The sequence below is a fragment of the Leptonychotes weddellii genome, chromosome 3, assembly GCF_054177405.1.
Source record: "Leptonychotes weddellii isolate Sample4059 chromosome 3, ASM5417740v2, whole genome shotgun sequence".
Lineage (NCBI taxonomy): Eukaryota > Metazoa > Chordata > Mammalia > Carnivora > Phocidae > Leptonychotes > Leptonychotes weddellii.
Window position 1 is genome coordinate 30,127,588 of NC_138371.1, and position 22,095 is coordinate 30,149,682.

Sequence of the window (22,095 nt, forward strand, 5' to 3'; positions counted from 1 at the left end):
GTTGTTAAGTGTCTGCCTTCGGCTCAGGTCATGATTCCAGGGTCCTGGGTTCAAGCCCCGCATCGGGCTTCCTCTCAGCGGGAAGCCTGCTTCTCCCTCTCCCACTCCCCCTGCTTGTGTTCCCTCTCTCTCGCTGTGTCTCTCTCGGTCAAATAAATAAATAAAATCTTTAAAAAAATAATAATAAACTTGAGGGCTGAAAAAGGATTTGAGGATTCACATAGAACCAAGTCTGTTCAAGCTCAAAAGTCAAAACTTCCATTTCAAAAATTTCTGACACAGACAACTCCCCTAGAAATTTCTTGACTAGCTTATATTATTGTCAGAGAATACAGAAATGTATATTCAGCTTCTCTAAGCTGACCCTTTCCATCTTGATCAACACATCCCACAGAAGGTCCCTACAGCTTCCTCTCTCCTCTCCCTGTCCTATATTAAAACGCCCCCCCCCGGAAAAAAACTCTTAGAGTTTAACTGACCCTCCATCTTATCCTGTAATCTCTGTAAGTTAAAGACTCACTTTTTCCCCACAACCTGAAACCATTCTACCCATACAGATCCTAGTCATTAATCTCTTTCATGTATGGGATTCAAACAGTCAAGACACTTTCCTTCTCAACGATTTGCTTTCTCTACTCAAACACAGTGCCCCTTCTCTCTGGGTTGAAAATACCCTTGGATCCACAATGATTTTGGACAGAGGGTTTCGTTTTAGTTTTTGACTAAAATGTAAAGACTCAATCCAAAACTGGAATTATCTTTTTTCTTTTAAGATTTTATTTTTAAGTAATCTCTACACCCAGTGTGGGGCTCAAACCCACAACCCCAAGATCAAGACTCACATGCTCCACAGACTGACCCAGAAAGGCACCCTTGGAATTATCTTTTTTTTTTTTTTTAAGATTTATTTATGTATTTGACAGAGAGAGAGACAGTGAGAGAGGGAACACAAGCAGGGGGAGTGGAAGAGGGAGAAGCAGGCTTCCAGCTGAGCAGAGAGCCCAATGCGGGGCTCAATCCCAGGACCCTGGGATCATGACCTGAGCCAAAGGCAGACGCTTAACGACTGAGCCACTCAGGTGCCCCTGGAATTATCTTTCTTATGTGTAAGATTTTTCTCAGGTCAAGGAGTTCCTTGTTGTTGATGTTGTTTTATTTATTTGTTTGTGTGTTTAAGATTTTATTTTTCAGTACTCTGCACCTAACATGGGGCTTGAACCTACAACCTGAGATCAAGAGTTCCATGTTTTATTTATTTTTTTAAAGATTTTATTTATTTATTTGACAGAGAGAGACACAGCAAGAGAGGGAACACAAGCAGGGGGAGTGGGAGAAGGAGAAGCAGGCTTCCCGCGGAGCAGGGAGCCCAATGCAGGGCTCAATCCCAGGAACCCAGGATCATGACCTAAGCCGAAGGCAGACGCTTAACGACTGAGCCACCCAGGCGCCCCAGTTCCTTGTTTTAGATTAAAAAATTTGAATTCCTTTTTTTTTTTTAAAGAATCTTTTTTTTTTTAAAGATTTTTATTTATTTATTTGACAGAGAGATAGAGAGAGAGCACAAGTAGGCAGAGCGGCAGGCAGAGGGAGAGGGAGAAGCAGGCTCCCCACTGAGCAGGGAGCCGGACGTGGGGTTCGATCCCAGGACCCCAGGATCATGACCCAAGCCGAAGGTAGCCGCCTAACCGACTGAGCCACCCAGGCGCCCCTGAATTCCTAATTTTTTTTCAAGATTTTATTTTTTTACTTGAAAGAGAGAGAGATAGTGAGAGAGAGCATGGGGTGGGGAGGGGCAAAGGGAGAGGGAGAAGCAGATTCTCCGCTGAACAGGGAGCCCAATACGGAGCTCCATCCCAGGAACCTGAGATCACGACCTGAGCCAAAAGTAAACACCAAACAGACTGAGCCACCCAGGCGCCCCTAATTCCTAATTCTTATGGTGAAAAAAAAATTTAAGATAATGATTACATGGACCAAATACTTAGGCAAAGGAAAGGATACCTTTCATAACAATTTTAAAGTAAAATCTGTCAAGGATGAATAAATCTGGCTAAAGAATTAACTGAAATTTAGTCTTAAGTTTTGGTGACTTCATCATTTTATTACTTCAAGAACTCCTTCTACCACCATAAATATTTTTAGAATTATAAGGGACACATACTTGTCATTCCAACATTATATTTTGAAAATATTTTAAACCTATAGGAAATTTGCCAAAACAGTACACCTTTTGTATAACCTTAACCCAGTTTCCCCTAATATTAACATCTTACACAACCACAGTACAATTATGGAAACCAGAAAATTAACACTGATACAATTAACTAATCTACAGACCTTATTCAAATTTCATTAATTTTCCCACCAATGTCTTTTTCTGGTCGAGGATTCAACCCAAATCCCACAAAGTGTCGTGTTTCCTTAGTCTCCTCCAATAGATGATTTTTTTTCCCATGACCTTGAGACTTTTTTAAAGAAATAATAAGTTTATTTTATAAAATGTTCCTCACTTTGGGTTTGTCACTGTTTTCTCATGATTAAGTTGAGATTAAGCTTTTCTGGCAAGAATATCATAGAGGTGATGCTGTGTCCTTCTCAGTGTATCTTATCAGGAAGAATATGAGACTTTAATGTGTCTGTGAGGGTGGTGTCTCCAGGTTTCTCCACTGTAATTAAGGTTTCTCTTTGTAATTAAAAAATATCTTGTGGGGAAGATACTTTGAGACTATGTAAATATTCTGTTTCTCACCATACTATCACCCACTAATTTTAACATCCAATGATTGGTTCTTGCCTGCAACAAGAACCTGTCTGGTATTTGCCTAGTGATGGTTTTTTATTTTTTCATTCATTCTCCATTCATTAATTGGAATTCTACTGTAAAAAAGGAGCTATCCCTCAATGTTGCTGTGAAACAAACTGCTCTAAAATATAAAGTTCATTAACTGAAAAAAACAAATGAATTTAAAAAGCTGTCCCTTCTCCCTTGTTTATGTTAGTATGGACTCACAGATATTTATTTTATTCGATGGATTCTGATCCAATACTATTATTTTTTTTTTAAAGATTTTATTTTATTTATTTGACAGACAGAGGACATAGCGAGGGAGGGAACACAAGCAGGGGGAGTGGGAGAGGGAGAAGCAGGCTTCCCACGGAGCAAAGAGTCCAATGCGGAGCTGGACCCCAGGACCCTGGGATCATGACCTGAGCCGAAGGCAGATGCTTAACGACTGAGCCACCCAGGCGCCCCAAGATCCAATACTATTATTATTTATTTTGCCCCAGATTCTGACATCGGAAATGGCTTCAAGCAGGCTGTATCTTTCCAACATACCCATCATCATTTTTTGAGCACCTCCTGGTACCATTAAATGTTCCAAGTTCCTCTTGACTTCCCTGCTCCAGTCCTGGAATCAATCATTTCAGAGTTCCTTTTATTGCAGAGTGTTATTTAGAAACCAAGATCGGGGCAACAGATTACTCTAGCATCATTACTTCCAGGCCCTCTCCATGGAGAGTTAAGAGCCTAGCTGTCATTACCCACGATATTTTTACTTATTTGTTCAATACAAGGATACATTTAAAGTAGAATTGCTAAGAACAATTCAGAAATACTAACCCATGCCTCTATGAGAAAGAAATGTACTAATTAGAGTACAATATTGTGTATAATACTTTTTGTCTTTAATGGTTTTTCAAAGTAACTTAGGCTAATTCTTTTCTTCTTCACCCCTTCAGTATATTATTCATTTATAATACGATTAGGTTCATTTGTTATTATTTATATACCTTATTGAGTTCTTTCCACATTCTGTTTGATCTGAATGATTTATTTATTTTTGGAATCACATACCTGTTTTAATGAACACTTAAGAAGAGTATTTTATTCAGTTTCTTTGACTAATGAATGGGAATGGGAAGAAAATTCATTATCTCCTTGACAAAGAAACATTCACAATGTTCCATATTAATGAATCCATTCAAGACATTCCAGACATAGGACGCTCCATCCCCAGTATACTAAAATGAAAATATAATACAAAGTAGATAAAGACACAGATAAAAAGGAAAAAAAAACTTATACAACTATTGTTTGATGCTTTACCCTGTGTTTCTAAGATAGTTCAAGTGGAATGTGAAATAAAAATATGGGTAGACTTCCTGTTTCCTTGTAGGTCCTACGCCCTATTTCCTGCTTCTTTCAAATCTCAAAGATAGAAGACTGATTACAGTGACTGAAAATCCTTACTATAATTAATACTAATGTTTACTAGAATCTAAATTTATATTTATTTTAAAAACACTTGTTGGAAGCATCCTCTGTGCTGGGCATAGTGCTAAATGCTTTACATACATTAATCTCTAAATGAGAGCTTTGAGGAAGACCCATTAACTCTGTTATGTTCACATTCATTTGTTTCCTCCCTAGATTTTATATACTATGGTGCCAGTACAATCAACATCTGATGATAATGAAAAGCTTACAGCAAAAATTTGTCAAGACCAATTTTTTTACAAGAAGCGATTTAACCTACTGGTGGATATAGGTGGATATTTAATAGCACTAAGTAGCAACCATAGATATATGGTTTCTATGGGGAAATGAGCATATGAAATTATTCTGCCATGTCATTTGCAAAAATTTTAGGGGCGCCTGGGTGGCTCAGTCAGTTAAGTGTCTGCCTCTTGGTTTCAGCTCAGGTCACCATCTCAGGGTGGTGAGGTCCAGCCCGTGTGGGGCTCCCTGCTGAGAACGGAGTCTGCTTGGGATTCTTCCCCCCTCCCCCTCCCTCCCCCCCCACGTTCTTCCCCCTGCTCACTTTCATGCTCTCTCTCAAATAAATAAACAAAATCTTAAAAAAAAAAAAAAACAACTGCAGTTTTTATGTACACAAGCAGGAGGAGGGGGAGAGGCAGGGGGAGAAGCAGATCCCCACTGAATGGGGAGCCGGACAAGGGATCCTAGAACACTGGATTATGACCTGAGCTGAAGGCAGATGCTTATCCAACTGAGCTACCCAGGTGCCCCCAAACTGCAAAGTTTTTAAAAGCACTTCACTGACATTTTATATAAGATAATCCATAAACTTTTGAACATCAAGTCCAAGCCATTATATCTTCGCATTTAACTCATCATCCCATATGTGATTATATGCAAGAGTTGTACCTTATTTTTATACAAGAAGTAGATTTAATTTTTCTCAATCAACCTTCTATGTTTTCTTCATTAAATTCCAAGTTAAAAGAACCTCTTAAAAAAAGCAAAACACTACAGGCGCCTGGCCAGCTCAGTAGGTATAGCAGCATGCAACTGGATCTTGGGGTTGTGTTCGAGCCCCACACTGGGCATTCAGCCTACTTTAAAAAAAAAAAAAAAAAGCACTAGTTGCACAACTCCAGGGCATAATATTTATGCAGAATATAATGTGCATACATTATTAAGGAGAAGTACCTGCACTAGATACACCAATATTTATACCAACAAGATGCCCCAAATGGACAGAACAAATATATAAGCATGGAGAATGATGCCTGAACAGACTGCTCAGGTATACTAATCCAGACCTCAGTCACTACTAATATGGGTTACAGCATCACCACAGTTTCAAGTTTATTAGACTATTCTTGCCATATCTGCCAGGGCACAGTAGTGATAGGGTGATACACGTAAATTAACCAAGTCACAACTTCTCACATGTGCCTAACTCCAAGGTGGAATGACACTACAACGCAATAACTTTGCCAATCTCTGGCACAAAGGTTTATTTATTCATTGATGCTCAACTTGGTATGGTTTCCCCTTAAAACCAGGGTCCAACCATAGATTAGTTAGGTGAACCTAGAGAGCAATTTTGATTTGCTAAAAGTATTCCACACTCATGAAACGACGTTCATGTCCCAGAAAATGTAACAGTTAGACTCCTGTTCTGGCCTGGTTCTTAAATTCCTATTAAATAACTTAATTCTGTACAAATGGTTAAGAGCATTATCATCAATTTCCTTAACTCATTGGTCACAAACTGAGATCCTTCTGACATGATCTACAAAAGGACTAGCAAGGATCCTGAGAAAAATAATAGTTTCTTCCCCAGCCAAAGAGTACAAAGAAAATTATGTTATTCTCATCTGGGGAGGAGGGTGCTTACAGCCCCAAGAGGTCACAACTTACTTGGAACCCAGACGGCAATATGAAATATGAACAACCAAAAAACCCTATCATAATCCTTTCTTACTCCTATTACTTGCCCATCTTAGACAACCACTTATACTGAATTTGATGACACAGGAAAGGTAAAGATAGGGCAACCCATAATTCTTTTTCCTCTCAGTCCTTCCTTATTCATCAGTAAGCCAAAGGTAGAATGTTGGAAGAATATGCATGTATTAAGAAGAAAAATAAAAACAGCTGAGTTAGCTTTGTACAGCATTTCTACTCTTCTAAAACAAACTACACATACAAATAGAGCTACAAAATATGACTGTGTAATTTCAGTGATTGCACAAATGAGTTAATATTCTTATATTTGCATTTTATTTATTTTTATTTATTTTTTATTTTTATTTTTTAAAGATTTTTATTTATTTATTTGACAGAGAGAGAGATAGCGAGAGCAGGAACACAAGCAGGGGGAGTGGGAGAGGGAGAAGCAGGCTTCCTGCCGAGCAGGGAGCCCAATGTGGAACTCGATCCCAGGACCCTGGGATCATGACCTGAGCCGAAGGCAGACGCTTAACGACTGAGCCACCCAGGCGCCCAACATTTTATTTTATTTTTTAAAAAGTTTTTATTTAGGGGTGCCTGGGTGGCTCAGTTGGCTGGGCAACTGCCTTCGGCTCAGGTCATGATCCTGGAGTCCCGGGATCGAGTCCCGCATCGGGCTCCCTGCTCGGCGGGGAGCCTGCTTCTCCCTCTGACCCTCCCCCATCTCGTGCTCTCTCTCTCTGTCTCATTCTCTCTCTCAAATAAATAAATAAAATCTTTAAAAAAAAAAAGTTTTTATTTATTTAAGTAATCTCTATACCCAACATAGGGCTTGAACCCACAATCCCAAGATCAAGAGTTGCATGCTCTTCTGACTGAGCCAGGAAGGCACCTATAATTTTGCATTTTAGATGGGCACTGCACAATATAAAAATGAAAGGTAAAAGTCAAGCCAATGGTTTAAATTTTTAATTATTCTTTAACTAGAATGACATTAAATGATAAATAAAAATACCCTATGACAAGTAAAAAAAAAAAAGACTGCAAAAGAAAGGGAAAGCTGTATTTTAGCATCTTTTTTCTTTTGGTGCAAAAAGGTGGTTTTATTAAAGCATGGGGACAGGACCTGGAAGAGCTGCCTATATTTTAGTATCTTTAACAGCACTTTTTTCCTGCTTTTTGAACAAAAGGGCCCACATTTTCATTATGCCCTAAGTCCCATAATTATGTAGTATCCTGCCAACACTCAACCTTTCCATGTCTGGACTTCTAATGAATGAATAAAAACATGATAGCAGAGGAAATGACAGAACAGCTAAACAGTACTAACTACTGTGTCTGGTTTTCTCTTCAGGCTTCAGGAAAGCAAAACTTCATTAATGTCCAACTTATGGCATAATAAGAAAAATCTGGAAACTAATGCTTTTAAAGGGAGTTCAGTAAGTATCCAGACATAGTCTGACATGATAAAAGATAGGCAGGGAAGGAGACAGCCTTTGACACAGCTCAAATCATAACAGTCTTTTTCTACTTAATTAGTACTATTTTACAGTAAAAATTTTAACCAAAAGTCAAGTTCTATGAAATATATTCCCAAAAGCAAGTCTATGAAATATATGCCTAGCCATGTAAAAACAGAAACATTAAGGCATATCAGGTCAATTCCCAATTTAAAATACTACTCAAATAATTTATCAAGTCAGACAGGAGTCAGCATCTTTTACAGTTAGAAAGGGTCTTCGAATTCAACTACTTATTTTATTTTCCACAGAGTGAAGTTTATTCCCAACAAAGTTCTCCTCCCCCATCACAAGCAGGGAAAGACTACCTGGGGTGAAGATGGAGGGCCTCTGAGAAACCAAGAGTGTCCCTGGACTCAACTACTTATTTTAAAAGAATAAAATTGATGTCTAGAAAAGTTACACGACTTACCAAGTTCACATAGTAGGAATGCAAATCCAGACCTTTTGGCTCTAACGTCCCTACTTGCTCAATACATCACAGTGAATTAATTGAAAACAGCTTACAGGTTTGTTAAACCAAATTAAATCACTATTTTAGTATTCTACTTTGAATCTTTCATAAGCAAAATGTTCTGAATTTTCTGATATTGAAAAAGTATCAAGGAAATACAGTATAAGGTATCATATGAAAACTACCACAGGCTAATGTTCAAAAGGCATGGTGAAAACTACAACCCAGGCCAGGAGGAGGTCTGCATTAGTTTGCTAGGAATGCTAGGAAACAAAAGTTCCACAAATTGGGTAGCTTAAGCAACAGAAATTTATTGTCTCTCCATTCTGGAGGCTAAAAATCTGAGATCAAGGTGTCAGCAGGGTTGGTTCCTTCTAAACACTATGAAGAGGAAAATCTGTTCCATGTCTCTCTCTCAGCTTCTGGTGATTTCCTGGCAATCTTTAGCATTCCTTGGCTTACAGATTTCTACCTTCATCTTTACATGATGCTCTCCCTGTGTGCATGTCTATGTGCAAATTTCCCCTTTTTATAAGGACACCAGTCCTGTTGGATTAGGAGTTCATCTTACTCTGATTTCATCTTACTAATTACATTTGCACGGACCTATTTCCAAATAAGGTAACATTCTCAGGTAAAGGGGTTAGGACTTCAACATATAAATCTGTGGGTGTCAGAATTTAACCCATAACAGAGTTTTAAATAAAAATCTGTGAATATGGGGCATCTGGGTGGTTCAGTCAGTTAAACATCTGCCTTCGGCTCAGGTCATGATCTCAGGGTCCTGGGATGGAGCCCCAAGTCAGGCTCCCTGCTCAGGGTGGAGCCTGCTTCTCCCTCTGCCCCTCCCCCTGCTTGTGCTCTCTCTCCCTCTTTCTCTCTCAAATAAATAAAATTTTTAAAAAAAGAGAAATCTGTGGATATGCTCCAAAAGACCAATCATGAACTCTTACATTGTTTACCACTTTGAGTGAATGTCTGCTTATATGACTATGTATGTGACTACACATATGTGAGTCATGATGTGTTGAGAAAAGGGTACATAGATTTCATCAGATTCTTACAGAAATACATGACTTTTAATAAAAAGGTAAGCATCACTGACATAAGCAAAAGATCACTGGATTATAAAGTTCTAGGGCTCCCATCATTTTTTTAAAGATTTTATTTATTTATTTGAGAAAGAGAGAGAGAGTGAGAGCATGAGTGAGGGGAGGAGCAGCAAGAGAGGGAGAAGCAGACTCCCCACCACAAGGAGCCTCACACGGAGCTCGATCCCATGACTCCAGAATCATGACCTGAGCTGAAGGCAGACGCTTAACCGACTGAGCCATCCAGGTGCCCCACAGGCCTCCCACAGTTTTTAACTGATAAGATCATTACCTTTAAGAAGACCTGGATCCCAGTTCTCATCATTCATTCATCTACATTATAATTGGTTACACCGCAGGCTTTTCTGCAAAACTGTAAACCTCTTGAGAGCAAAGGCAGTTTTGTTCATTTCCATAATCAAGGACTTTATCCATGCAACTTGGCAAACTATAAAAAAATTATTTTCAGGGCACCTGGGCGGCTCAGTCATTAAGCATCTGCCTTCAGCCCAGGTCATGATCCCTGTGTCCTGGGATCGAGGCCCACATCAGGCTTCCTGCTTGGCGGGGAGCCTGCCTCTCCCCCTCCACCCTACTCATGCGCTCTCTCTCTCTCTCAAATAAATAAATAAATAAAATCTTTTTTAAAAGTTAAAAAAATATATAACTTTCCCCCCATGTCTTGGCTTAAAATTAAAAATATTATGAATTTTTGGGGCACCTGGGTGGCTCAGTCGTTAAGCGTCTGCCTTCGGCTCAGGTCACGATCTCAGGGTCCTGGGATCGAGCCCCACATCCAGCTCCCTGCTCCGCGGGAAGCCTGCTTCTCCCTCTCCCACTCCCCTTGCTTGTGTTCCCTCTCTCGCTGTGTCTCTCTCTGTCAAATAAATAAATAAAATCTTTAAAAAAAAAATTATGAATTTTTAAGAGTTTTCAGACATCCAGGAGGTGTTTTATCTTAAACTGAGTATGCTAAAAGGAGATGGAAAGAAACCAAGACTGAGTAAAATACTCTCCTGGGCCATTCAATCTAATCATGTCAAATTATAATCACATGGGCACTAGAACAATACATAACTATTCAAAGTTCTTTTCAAGCAGAATTTTACATTTAAGTAGTTCAAAACCTTTTTTATTTTTTTAAGATTTTTATTTATTTATTTGACAGAGAGAGACAGCGAAAGGGAACACAAGCAGGGGGAGAGGGAGAAGCAGGCTTCCTGGCGAGCAGGGAGCCCGATACAGGGCTCGATCCTAGGACCCTTGGATCATGACCTGAGCGGAAGGCAGATGCTTAAGGACTGAGCCACCCAGGAACCCCTCAAAACCTTTAATAAGGCAATCCCCTGGGCACCTAGGTGGCTCAGTTGGTTAAGCGACTGCCTTCGGCTCAGGTCATGATCCTGGAGTCCCTGAATCGAGTCCCGCATCGGGCTCCCTGCTCGGCAGGGAGTCTGCTTCTCCCTCTGACCCTCCCACCTCTCATGTGCTCTCTCTCATTCTCTCTCTCTCAAATAAATAAATAAAATCTTTAAAAAAAAAATAAATAAGGCAATCCCCTTTATCTAACCTCAGCACAAAAAGCTTTAGTTTGGTTCTCAAATTTTGGGGTCTCAGAACCTCTTTGAGTACCCCAAAGAACTACTGTATTATGGGTCATATCTGTATCAATATTACAACATTCGCAATTTAAATTAATTCATTACTTTTAATATTTAAAATATCTGTATTTGTTTATTTTATGAAAAATAACTCCATTTCCAAAGTTTTAAAAATTTATAAAGAAGACTGGCACTGTTTTTCATTCTCAAAACCTTTAATATTTGGCTTAACAGAAGACAACTAGATTCTCCTATCTGTTTCTGCATTCAATCTGTTTTGATATGTTATTTTTGTTGAATGGAAGAAAATCCAGCTTCATACAGATAGGTAGTTGGAAAAGGGAGGAATATTTTAATAGCTTTTCAGAGAACTGTGGATACTTTCTATTTTTTTAATTTATTTTTTTTTTTAAGTAATCTCTATACCCAAAGTGGGGACTGATCCCACCACCCAGAGGTCAAGAGTCCTCTGACTGAGCCAGCCAGGTGCCTCTGGATACTGTCTTTTGATACTACACCAAAACTCAACAAGTAACAATTTCTTAACAAAGTAGAATCAGAAAACATATTGGTGAACTTTTTATACTGCTATAAAATCCACTGATCTATCTTGTCCTTTATTTTTTTTTTTAAAGATTTTATTTATTTGACAGAGAGAGACACAGGGAGAGGGAACGCAAGCCAGGGGAGTGGGAGAGGAAGAAGCAGACTTCCCGCGGAGCAGGGAGCCCAATGCAGGGCTCAATCCCAGGAACCTAGGATCATGACCTGAGCCAAAGGCAGACGCTTAATGACTGAGCCACCCAGGCACCCCTAGAGAAGTCTTTTTTTTTTTTTTTTAAGATTTTATTTATTTATTTGAGAGAGAGAAATTGAGAGAACAAGTGGTTGGAGGGGCAGAGGGAGAAGCAGATTCCCTGCAGAGGAGGGAGCCCGACGTGGGAGTTGATCCTAGGACGCTGGGATCATGACCTGAGCTGAAGGCAGACACTTAATCGACTGAGCCACCCAGGCACCCCAGTAGTTTTGTTGTTGTTGTTGTTTTTAAGATTTTGTTTTTAAGTAATCTCTACCGAATGTGAGGCTTGAACTCACAACCCCAAGGTCAAGAGTTACCTGCTTCACCAACTGAGCCAGCCAGGTGCCCCTAAAAAGAGTTTTGAGCCTGCTGTTCATTTCACTTACTCTCTATATATGTGGATGTATGCTTGTTTAAGAGTGAGATATTAAGGGCCTTTCTATTTTTTACACTTCTATAGTACTTGAATTTTTATTATGCCCACTTTGTAAGTCTTAAAATTATTGTGATTAGAAATACAGTTTAAAACCCAATAAAATGATTTATTTAAAACCACTTCAGAGATCAAATTGTCTTTCACCAGATATATGGATTTATGGTGACTATCCAGTAGAAATGATCATTGTTTATTCAAGAGATGAATAATTAATGAACACCAAATATTGGTGATATAGTGGCAAACTAGATAAATATATTCCTTTTCATAGTTCAAAGGATCTAGAATTTTAATTTTCTTAAAAAATATTTGTGCATGTAAGACTATTTCACTTAAATGCATGTGTTAGAAAATACTTGAACTTTCTGATTTTTAACATCTTTAAAAGTAGGTAAGAATAATTTAAGTAAAGTAGACACTGCAAAAAAGATGGCATTCTGTCTGGTGTTTTCATATATATAATACATTTACTTCACTGATGTTTCTTCAGTGGGCCAGAAAAAAAAGAGAGAGAAAATATGTAGATGAGCACTTGAACAAGAAAGAAAGACATCTTATTAATGTGATACCTGTATTTAGTACTGATTTATTTATTTATTTTTAAAGATTTTATTTATTTGAGTGAGACAGAGAGAGGGAAAGCACATAAGGGGGAGGGAGGGCAGAGGGAGAGGGAGAAGCAGACTCCCTGCTGAGCAGGGAGCCCAATATGGGGCTCGATCCCAGGACCCTGGGATTATGACACAAGCCAAAGGCAGCTGTTTAACCAGCTGAGCCACCAAGGCGCCCCAGTACTGATTTATACATCGATTTGGTGGCTCTCAAAATGTGGTTCTTGAACACTTGGGGAGTCCCTCTCACCCTATCAGAGGATTGTGGGGTCAAACATATTTTCATAATAGTTCTAAGATGTTTCTTGTGTTTCTCACTGAGTTGATACTTGCACTGATGGTGCAAAAGCAGTAGTTGATAAAACTGCTGGCTAAGATCTAAGCACAAGTCAAGATGGTGGCACCAAACTGTACTGGTTTTCACTGTGATCTTCACTAAGAACTTGCTGTTAAAAAAAAAGTTTCAGGGCGCCTGGGTAGCCCAGTATTGGACTCTTGATTTAGGCTCAGGTCATGATCTTAGGCTTGTGAGATTGAGCCCTGAGTCAGGCTCTTTGCTCAGCTGGGAGTCTGCTTCTCTCCCTCGCCCTCTGACCCTTTTCCTTCTCACGTGTGCATGCGCACTCTCTCTCAAATAAATAAATAAATAAATCTATAAAAAAAAAAGACCGTTTCATTTAAGACTGTCCTTAGCTGAAGTAGTAAAGTTATTAATTTTATTAACTCTGTTCTTTTGAGTAATTGTCTTAAGTGTTTTGTGTGACAAATGAGAAGTACAGGTATTTCTGCTGCATACCAAAGTATGATGATTGTCTTTAGCAAAAGTACTTGTGTAGTTGAATTGATAGCAGAACCAGCTGCCTTTTCATGGAGCACTATTTTAATTTTAAAGAACAACTGACAAGCGAACTATGGTTATTGAGATTTTGGCAGACACTTTCTTGAAAATGAGTGATCTTGTCATTTCAAGAAAATCAGCTGATAGAACTTATTGCTAGTAATAAAATTTGAGCTTTCAAAGTGAAAAATAGAATTTTGGAAAACTTATATTCCTTAGCAGGAGGTTGATATTTAAAGACTTCTCTAGGGCACCTGGGTCCCTAGAGGGAGTCTGCTACTCCCTCTCCTCTCCTTCTGCCCCTTCCCCCGCCATGCTCTCCTCTCTCTCTCTCTCAAAATAAATAAATAAAATCTTAAAAAAAAAATATTTTTTAAAAACAAAACTAGGGGCACCTGGTGGCTCAGTCATTAAGCATCTGCCTTCGGCTCAGGTCATGATCCCAGGGTCCTGGGATTGAGCCCCACATCGGGCTCCCTGCTCTGCCGGAAGCCTGCTTCTCCCTCTCCCACTCCCCCTATTTGTGTTCCTTCTCTTGCTGCTCGCTCTCTCTCAAATAAATAAATAAAATCTTTAAAAATAAAAAATAAAAACAAAACTATAGGGCGCCTGGGTGGCTCAGTTGGTTAAGCGACTGCCTTCGGCTCAGGTCATGATCCTGGAGTCCCTGGATCGAGTCCCGCATCGGGCTCCCTGCTTGGCAGGGAGTCTGCTTCTCCCTCTGACCCTCCCCCCTCTCATGTGCTCTCTCTCATTCTCTCTCTCTCAAATAAATAAATAAAATCTTTAAAAAAAAACAAAAAACAAAAACAAAACTATAGGGACGCCTGAGTGGCTCAGTAAGTTAAGAATCTGCTTTAGGGGCGCCTGAGTGGCTTAGTCAGCTAAGCGTCTGCCTTCAGCTCAGGTCATGATCCTAGCATCCTGGGATCGAGCCCTGCATCAGACTCCCTGCTCAGTGGGGAGTCTGCTTCTCCCTCCCCCGTTCTTGTGCTCTCGCTTGCTCTCTCTCCCTCTCAAATAAATATTTTAAAAAAGGAAAGAAAGAGTCTGTCTTTGGCTCAGGTCATGATCCCAGAGTCCTGGGATCGAGTCCTGCATTGGGCTCCATGCTCAACGGGGAGCCTGCTTCTCCCTCTGCCTGCCGCTCCCCCTGCTTGTGCTCTCTCTCGCTTTCTCTCTGTCAAATAAATAAAACCTTTAAATAAATAAATAAATAAATAAAAATAAAAGCAAAACTATAAAATCTAAAGATTCAAGGGGTGGCTGGGTTGCTCAGTCAGTTAAGTGCCTGACTTTGGCTCAGGTCATGATCTCAGGGTCCTGGGATCAAGTCTCATGACAGGCTCTGCACTCAGTGAGGAGTCTACTTCTCCTTCTCCCTCTGCCCCCCACCCCAACCCCTTCTCTCTCTAATAAATGATTAAAATCTTTTTTAAAAAATAAAATCTAAAGAATCTGAACAAATAAGATCATATTGTTATAATCCTGCTTTCTTAAAATGAGTTGAACATTAACTTCATGGAGGTGTCATTCTAATGACATTTCTAATATAAATTTTAAAAGTAAGTATTCCTGGGGTGCCTGGGTGGCTCAGTTAGTTAAGCATCTGCCTTCGGCTCAGGTCATGATCCCAGGGCCCTGGGATCAAGCCCCATGTTGGGCTCCCTGCTCAGCGGGAGTCTGCTTCTCCCTCTGCCTCTCCCCCTGGCTTGTGCTCTCTCTCTCTCACTCACTCTCTCTCTCTAATAAATAAATAAAATCTTAAAAAAAAAAAAGTATTGCTTTGTTCAAAACTATACAAGAAAAAATCCAAGTCTTACTATCAATATTGTTTCTGGTTAACTGAAAAAATGGAAGGGCCAATACCGGGAATGCTACTGTAGTAAAAGATTTAGAAGGCTTTAAAGCAAATTAATTTCAAAAGTCTGTTAAACCCTTCTGACACAATAAATACATACATTACTAGGTAAAAAAGTGTATTCCACCTCCCACTCCGATCTTACTCCTTTTCCTGCACCTCTTGGGTCTCAGAGAAGGCTGGGGTCTTGACCAACTGAATGTCTGGCTATGATCCAACATTAGCTTAATGAAGTCCTGGCAACTTTTAGGCAATACAGCTTCCTTAAAAGACAGGAATCACAGGCAAAATTGTGCTAACAATAGAGCTCTTTGCAAAAAGCATTCTTGAATCCTTTTTGCTGCATGGTCATTTTAAGCAACCATTGTGATTTCCAACATTTTACTACATCATAATTACAGAACAACCCTAAAAGGAAAATGCAGATAATCTTGAAATCATTCAGGACCAAAAATTAGAAACTGGATTAATTAACAATGTTGAGATTCCATGGTTGCTACTACATCCCTTGATCTGGCACTTCAACAAGTTTTTATACACTGTATGTGTTAAAGACTAACATTTTGGCTCACCTTTTTGCTTTAAAAATAAGACTCAAATACTACTCATTTATATCAACTTAAAATATTACATAATGAAGATTTATCATCTGACTTACACCAAAGAAAACACTATGTATATATATAATATATATTAAGGATTAGCAACTTACATAAAATGAAGCCATTTTAGTTGGCAAGCAAAACTTGAAATAAACGTGGCCTTACTAAAAGATTGCTCCAAAATCCATTAACAAAACAAAATCACTTTTATCTATTCTCATTTCAGAATAGGTTTCTCCTGGAATGCTTCAGCAAAGTTCTTAATACACTGTAATTGTTTGTATCAGCTACCAGAAAAATTTGCACCCACTGTAGTAAAAAAAACACCTACAACCGATAAAAACAAAACTTTCATTGACTTTTAGAACCATGTTCCTTTCAGGTATTGCCACCACATGTCATCTAACTTTATGATTACATAAAGGGTGACATGAGATGTGAGGTACTGTTGGCAATCATCACCAGTTCCCCCTCACTCACTACTGCTGAGTTGGGTGGCAAGCAAACAAAAGACATTTGTATACTCAGTAGGCTGAGTGACATCTAAGTGAAAGAAAGCTGCCAACCTCTGCCTGGCTTAGATAATAAGAATGTTATAAATGTTCATTTCATTGTATACTCTTACATACAATCTGAATTTTTTTGGTTATGTTCGTGTATTATTTTAAACAAGCTGTATTTTTTTAGGTTACTAGTTTAAAACTATTTTATCTAAATCAAGCATAATTTAGGAGAGTTCAAAATTCAGGATTAGAACTAGATCTAGATCATAAAAGTAGAATTGAATGAGAAAAATTTTAAATTGATTTACATGAATAAAAGAACACAAAAAACTAATCAAAAGTTCCACCCAATTTGTATGTCAACTATACCTAGTAATAAATAAATAATGCGAAGTAACAAAAAAAGTTTCTCAATTAGTACCTAAAGTAAAAATTAAAAGAATCTCTAATGATAAAGTTAATCTTTTTTTAATAAATCTTTTTTTTTTAAGAGTTTATTTATTTATTTGACAGAGATACACAGCAAGAGAGGGAACACAAGCAGGGGGAATGGGAGAGGGAGAAGCAGGCTTCCTGTGGAGCAGGAAGCCCAATGCAGGACTCAATCCCCGAACCCTGGGATCATGATCTGAGCCGAAGGCAGACGCTTAACGACTGAGCCACCCAGGTGCCCAATCTTTTTTTTATATAAAGTTAAAAATCTTAAACCTAGGGGCGCCTGGGTGGCTCAGTCGTTAAGCGTCTGCCTTCGGCTCAGGTCGTGATCCCAGGGTCCTGGGATCGAGCCCCGCATCGGGCTCCCTGCTCAGCGGGAAGCCTGCTTCTCCCTCTCCCACTTCTCTGCTTGTGTTCCCTCTCTCGCTGTCTCTCTGTCAAATAAATAAATAAAATCTTTAAAAAAAAAAAATCTTAAACCTAAGCACTATTTAGCTAACTTATTTTGTGATCTGAGAATAAGTATCATTTGTTATGAAAATCACCATGTAGGAATAAAAGCAAATTTTAAAATTCTCATTAGATACAGTATAACCATTATGTTCATTAAACATGAAAAGACAGAAGTGAGTCCTATTATTATTATATCCTACTAAAATGTTAAGAACACTTTGTTGTCCTCTAAAAAGAACTTACTTTTGGGACACCTGGGTGGCTCAGTTGGTTAAGTGTCTGCCTTTGGCTCAGGTCATGATCCTGGGGTCCTGGGATAGAGTCCCACATCAGGTTCCCTGCTCAGCGGGAAGTCTGCTTCTCCCTCTCCCTCTACCCCTCCCCCCACTCATGCTCTCTTTCTCTCAAATAAATAAATAAAATCTTTTAAAAAAAAAAAAGAACTTACTTTTTAGTCAAGGCATAGTTAAAATCTGTCTCTGTATCATTCAATTTGAATCAGTTCTACAAAGAATACTACTTAGGGATGCCTGGGTGGCTCAGTTGGTTAAGTGGCTACCTTTAGCTCAGGTCATAGTCCCAGGGTCCTGGGATCGATTCCAGCATCGGACTCCCTGCTCAGCAGGGAGTCTGCTTCTCCCTCTGCCTGCCACTCCCCCTGCTTGTGCTCTGTATCTCTCTCTCTGACAAATAAATAAAATCTTTAAAACAACAATAACAACAACAAAGAATACTATGTATATAACATTACCTAAAGCCACTGGGCAGTTGAGGAAACGCAAGGTATTCTATATTCCATAGCTGCATTAAAGTATCCTTTCAACCTGCCTAAGTGAGCAGAGTAGAAAGTTATACATTAGGAAGAGATGTGGGTTCAGCAGTAACAGAATGAAAAGGAAAAAAAAAAAAAAAAAAATCACACGGGAATTTGATCTCCCTAATTTCATTTACATTAGCACAAGAAAGTACCTGATAGCAAAGAAAGTGCTAGTATTTCTTCTCCTCCTTTATTCTTTAAGCAAATGCTGATAGAACTATTCTCAATTTTGTGATAGTCACGGTGAATTGTATTATAACTGTTAGTGTCAATTTTACCAACTAGTAATAGTTGGTAATTTCAAAAATATACTTACAAAAAAATAGGACCTGTATATCGTACTATAGGTCCTTAAGCCTTTATATGAAACCCTTATACCAAAATGTGATTTAAATTCTGAATTTTTCCAGGGCGCCTGGGTGGCTCAGTTGGTTAAGCGACTGCCTTCAGCTCAGGTCATGATCCTGGAGTCCCTGGATCGAGTCCCGCATCGGGCTCCCTGCTTGGCAGAGTCTGCTTCTCCCTCTGACCCTCCCCCCCTCATGTGCTCTCTCTCATTCTCTCTCTCTCTCAAATAAATAAAATCTTTAAAAAAAAAAAAAATTCTGAATTTTCCATATTTTAGCAAAGTATCATGTGCATATGCCATGTATTACACAACACTCCCAGCAGAGTATGGGGAAGTTCCCAATAATTAAATCTATTACTATTTCTTCAGCAAGAAGTATGAATGTTCACACTTAGATAAAAACTGTAAATAATTTTATATCAGTTCAAATCAATTTGCTACCAAATGAGTAAGCTGCAAGCTAACAAAACACTTTTGATATTCAATTTTAAATTTCAAAATTTCATGAGATTATAAACCTAAAATAACTTATTAGTTATTACAGTTTAGCTAGTATTTTCACATCTTCAGTTGCACTTAATCATTATAACACTTTAGAGATTTTTATCTATTTTATGTTTGAAAGAGAGAGAGCACACAGGCAGAGACAGAGAGGGAGAGAATCCTAAGCAGACTCCCCACTGAGTGCAGAGCCCCACATGGGACTAGATCCCATGACCCTGAGATCAGGACCTGAGCCAAAAGCAAGAGTCCCATGCTCAAATCACTGAGACACCCAGGTGTCCCTATAATGCTTTAAAAACTGGGAGCTTAACAGAGTTAAGTGCACATCACATACATTTAATAAGAACCTAAAATGCAGATCTCCTCTCCCACTTCAGAAATGCATAACTAGGTCTCCCTCTCCCCTCCCCCTGCTTGTGTCTCTCTCTGTCAAATAAATGAATAAAATCTTTAAAAAAAAAAAAAAAAGAAATGCATAACTAGGGGTGCCTGGCTAGCTCGGTCAGTAGAACATGCAGCTCTTGATCTCGGGGTTGTGGGTTCAAGCCCCACGTTGGCATATGCTCAAACCCACAACCTTGAGATCAAGAGCTGCATGCTCCACCAAATGAGCCAGCCAGGTACCTCCCAAAAATAAAATCTTAAAAAAAAAGAGAAAGAAATGCATATCTAAATCTATTGAATAAAATAAAAACCCACCAGTTCACACTGGTGGGTTTATATTTATACTTATTTATTATTTATAAATAAATAAAATAAATGGGGAGAAAGGAAAGTTCTTCCTTATGGTAGAATGACAATAAATTTAACAGAAATATTACGTTTCGAAAAAAATCACCATTTGGCAAGAACCATCAATGAATGCTGAGTTTAGTCTGATGAGAAACAGAATATTCACATAGTCTCAAATATCTCTTCACAAGCTACGTTTTAATTACAAAGGGAAAAATAGTAACTTTATCTGGGAGATACCGTATTAACCAACTGATAAAAGTTAACACCAACAGTAATGAGGCAAACTGATGTCATGTGCCCCTGATATGATGCACTGACAAGAACCCAATATTACTTCTCTAATATTTCAGCTAAAAACCCATTACTTGACTTTAATCATGAAGAAACATCAGATAAATTCACAATGAGGGACATTCTACAAAATAACTGATCTGTACTCTTCAAAAATGTCAAGGTCATAAGAGATAAAGACTGAGGAATTGTCACAGATTTAAAAAGTATAAATAAACCTAACAACTGGGGTGCCCGGGTGGCTCAGTTAAGCATCTGCCTTCAGCTCAGGTCATGATCTCGGGGTCCTGGGATCGAGCCCTGAATCGGGCTCCCTGCTCAGCAGGGAGTCTGCTTCTCCCTCTCTCTCTGACCCTTCCTCCTGCTAGTGCTCTCTCTCAAATAAATAAAATCTTTAAAAACAAAACAAGGGCGCCTGGGTGGCTCAGTTGGTTAAGCGACTGCCTTCGGCTCAGGTCATGATCCTGGAGTCCCTGGATCGAGTCCCGCATCGGGCTCCCTGCTCAGCAGGGAGTCTGCTTTGCCCTCTGACCCTATCCCCTCTCATATGTTCTCTCTCATTCTCTCTCTCTCAAATAAATAAATAAAATCTTTAAAAATAAAAATAAAAATAAAAACAAAACAAAACAAAACAACTAAATGTAATGTATGATCCTGAATTGGACCAGATCAGAATTTTTTTCCTTTGGCTATAAAAAACATTATTAAAATAATTAATGATATTTCAAGGCTTCCAAATTAGAAAATGGTATTATATCAATGTTAATTTCCTAATCTTGAGAATTGGATTGTGGTTACATAGAAAATGTCTTGTTTCTTAGGCAATACCTTGACATATTTAGGCGTAAATGGGCATCATGTCTGCAATTTACTCTCCAATGTTTCTAAAAACGACAATATTAACATATAAAGAAAATGATAAGGCAAATGTAGCAAAATATTAACATTTGACAAAGCTAGGATTTCTTCCACGTACATACAGGAATTCTTTGTTTTATTCTTGTAACGTTTTAAAAGTCTGAAATAATTTCAAAATAAAAAAATTTTAAATATTATTGCCAACATCATCACTAATAAATAGACCTAGAAGTGTAGTCCCCTTCACCAGTACAGTGAAGCTCATTAATTCAGAAAGCTCCATGTCAGCAGGGTATCCAAAGAACTAGTTCAGCGTAGGCTAAAGAAGAGCAAGAACATGTAGAAGGGTATGACTCTTAAGGGTGCAGGATACTTATGGATACTTCCAAACAACATTTCAAACTCTGCAGTAGTTACGTTATTATGGGAATTATGAGCAAAATAAAAGAGACTGGCTTGGTGGCAATTGGAAATGCAACAGCTTTTACTGAACATAGAAGTTTAGTTACACAAACAGCAAAAGAGTTTACAAAGTTGCAAAGAGTTTAAAATAGCAAGGATATAGCAAATGATTATAACTGAAAACCTTTTTGTTTAGAATTTGGAAAGAGCCTGCATCTTGTACTGAACACTGCAGATCTCCCTGTATAGGTACCGAGCATACAGCAGGAGCATGGTGTATGATATATCTTCAAACTTAAAGTCAAGTCAAAAGTCAAACTAATCAAATTGTCTGGAAGCATTTTGGACAAGCACTTAATGTCATCAGACCAAAAGTTCCTAAATGGAGCTTCTATAACCTCCTGAAGAAAGACACAGATAAACTACTACTTTTCTGGAATATGTGGAGGGTAGATGACAGACTAAGAACTCTGTTTTACATATTATTTTCAAGGTCAAAAAACTAAACACCTTTAAAGGGAAGAAAATTCTGGGGTGCCTGGGTGGCTCAGTTGGTTGGGCAATGACTCTTCATTTTGGCTAAGCTCATGATCTCACAGTTGTGAGATGGAGCCCCATATTGGGCTCCGTGCTCAGCAGGGAGTCTGCTTGAGATTCTCTTTCTCCCTCTCCCCGCCATGCACTCCCTTGTGCATGTACTCTCTCTCTAAAAATAAATAAGTAAGTAAAT

General features: G+C 38.7%; 1 protein-coding gene and 2 long non-coding RNA genes across 3 annotated transcripts in view; 1 reads left to right on the top strand and 2 right to left on the bottom strand.

The window, feature by feature from the left end:
- Window positions 1-22,095, top strand: part of LOC145720742 (uncharacterized) — a 440,998-nt gene that overhangs the window by 335,782 nt on the left and 83,121 nt on the right. The window lies entirely within an intron of this gene.
- BMPR2 (bone morphogenetic protein receptor type 2) overlaps window positions 1-22,095 on the bottom strand; it is a 197,208-nt gene that overhangs the window by 143,303 nt on the left and 31,810 nt on the right. The gene's annotated exons all lie outside the window — the stretch shown is intronic.
- Window positions 15,487-18,778, bottom strand: LOC145720749 (uncharacterized). The gene is made up of 2 exons (XR_014143940.1): window positions 17,437-18,778; window positions 15,487-17,229 (listed from the first exon to the last, which is right to left on the bottom strand). It is a non-coding gene; the product is annotated as an uncharacterized LOC145720749 (long non-coding RNA).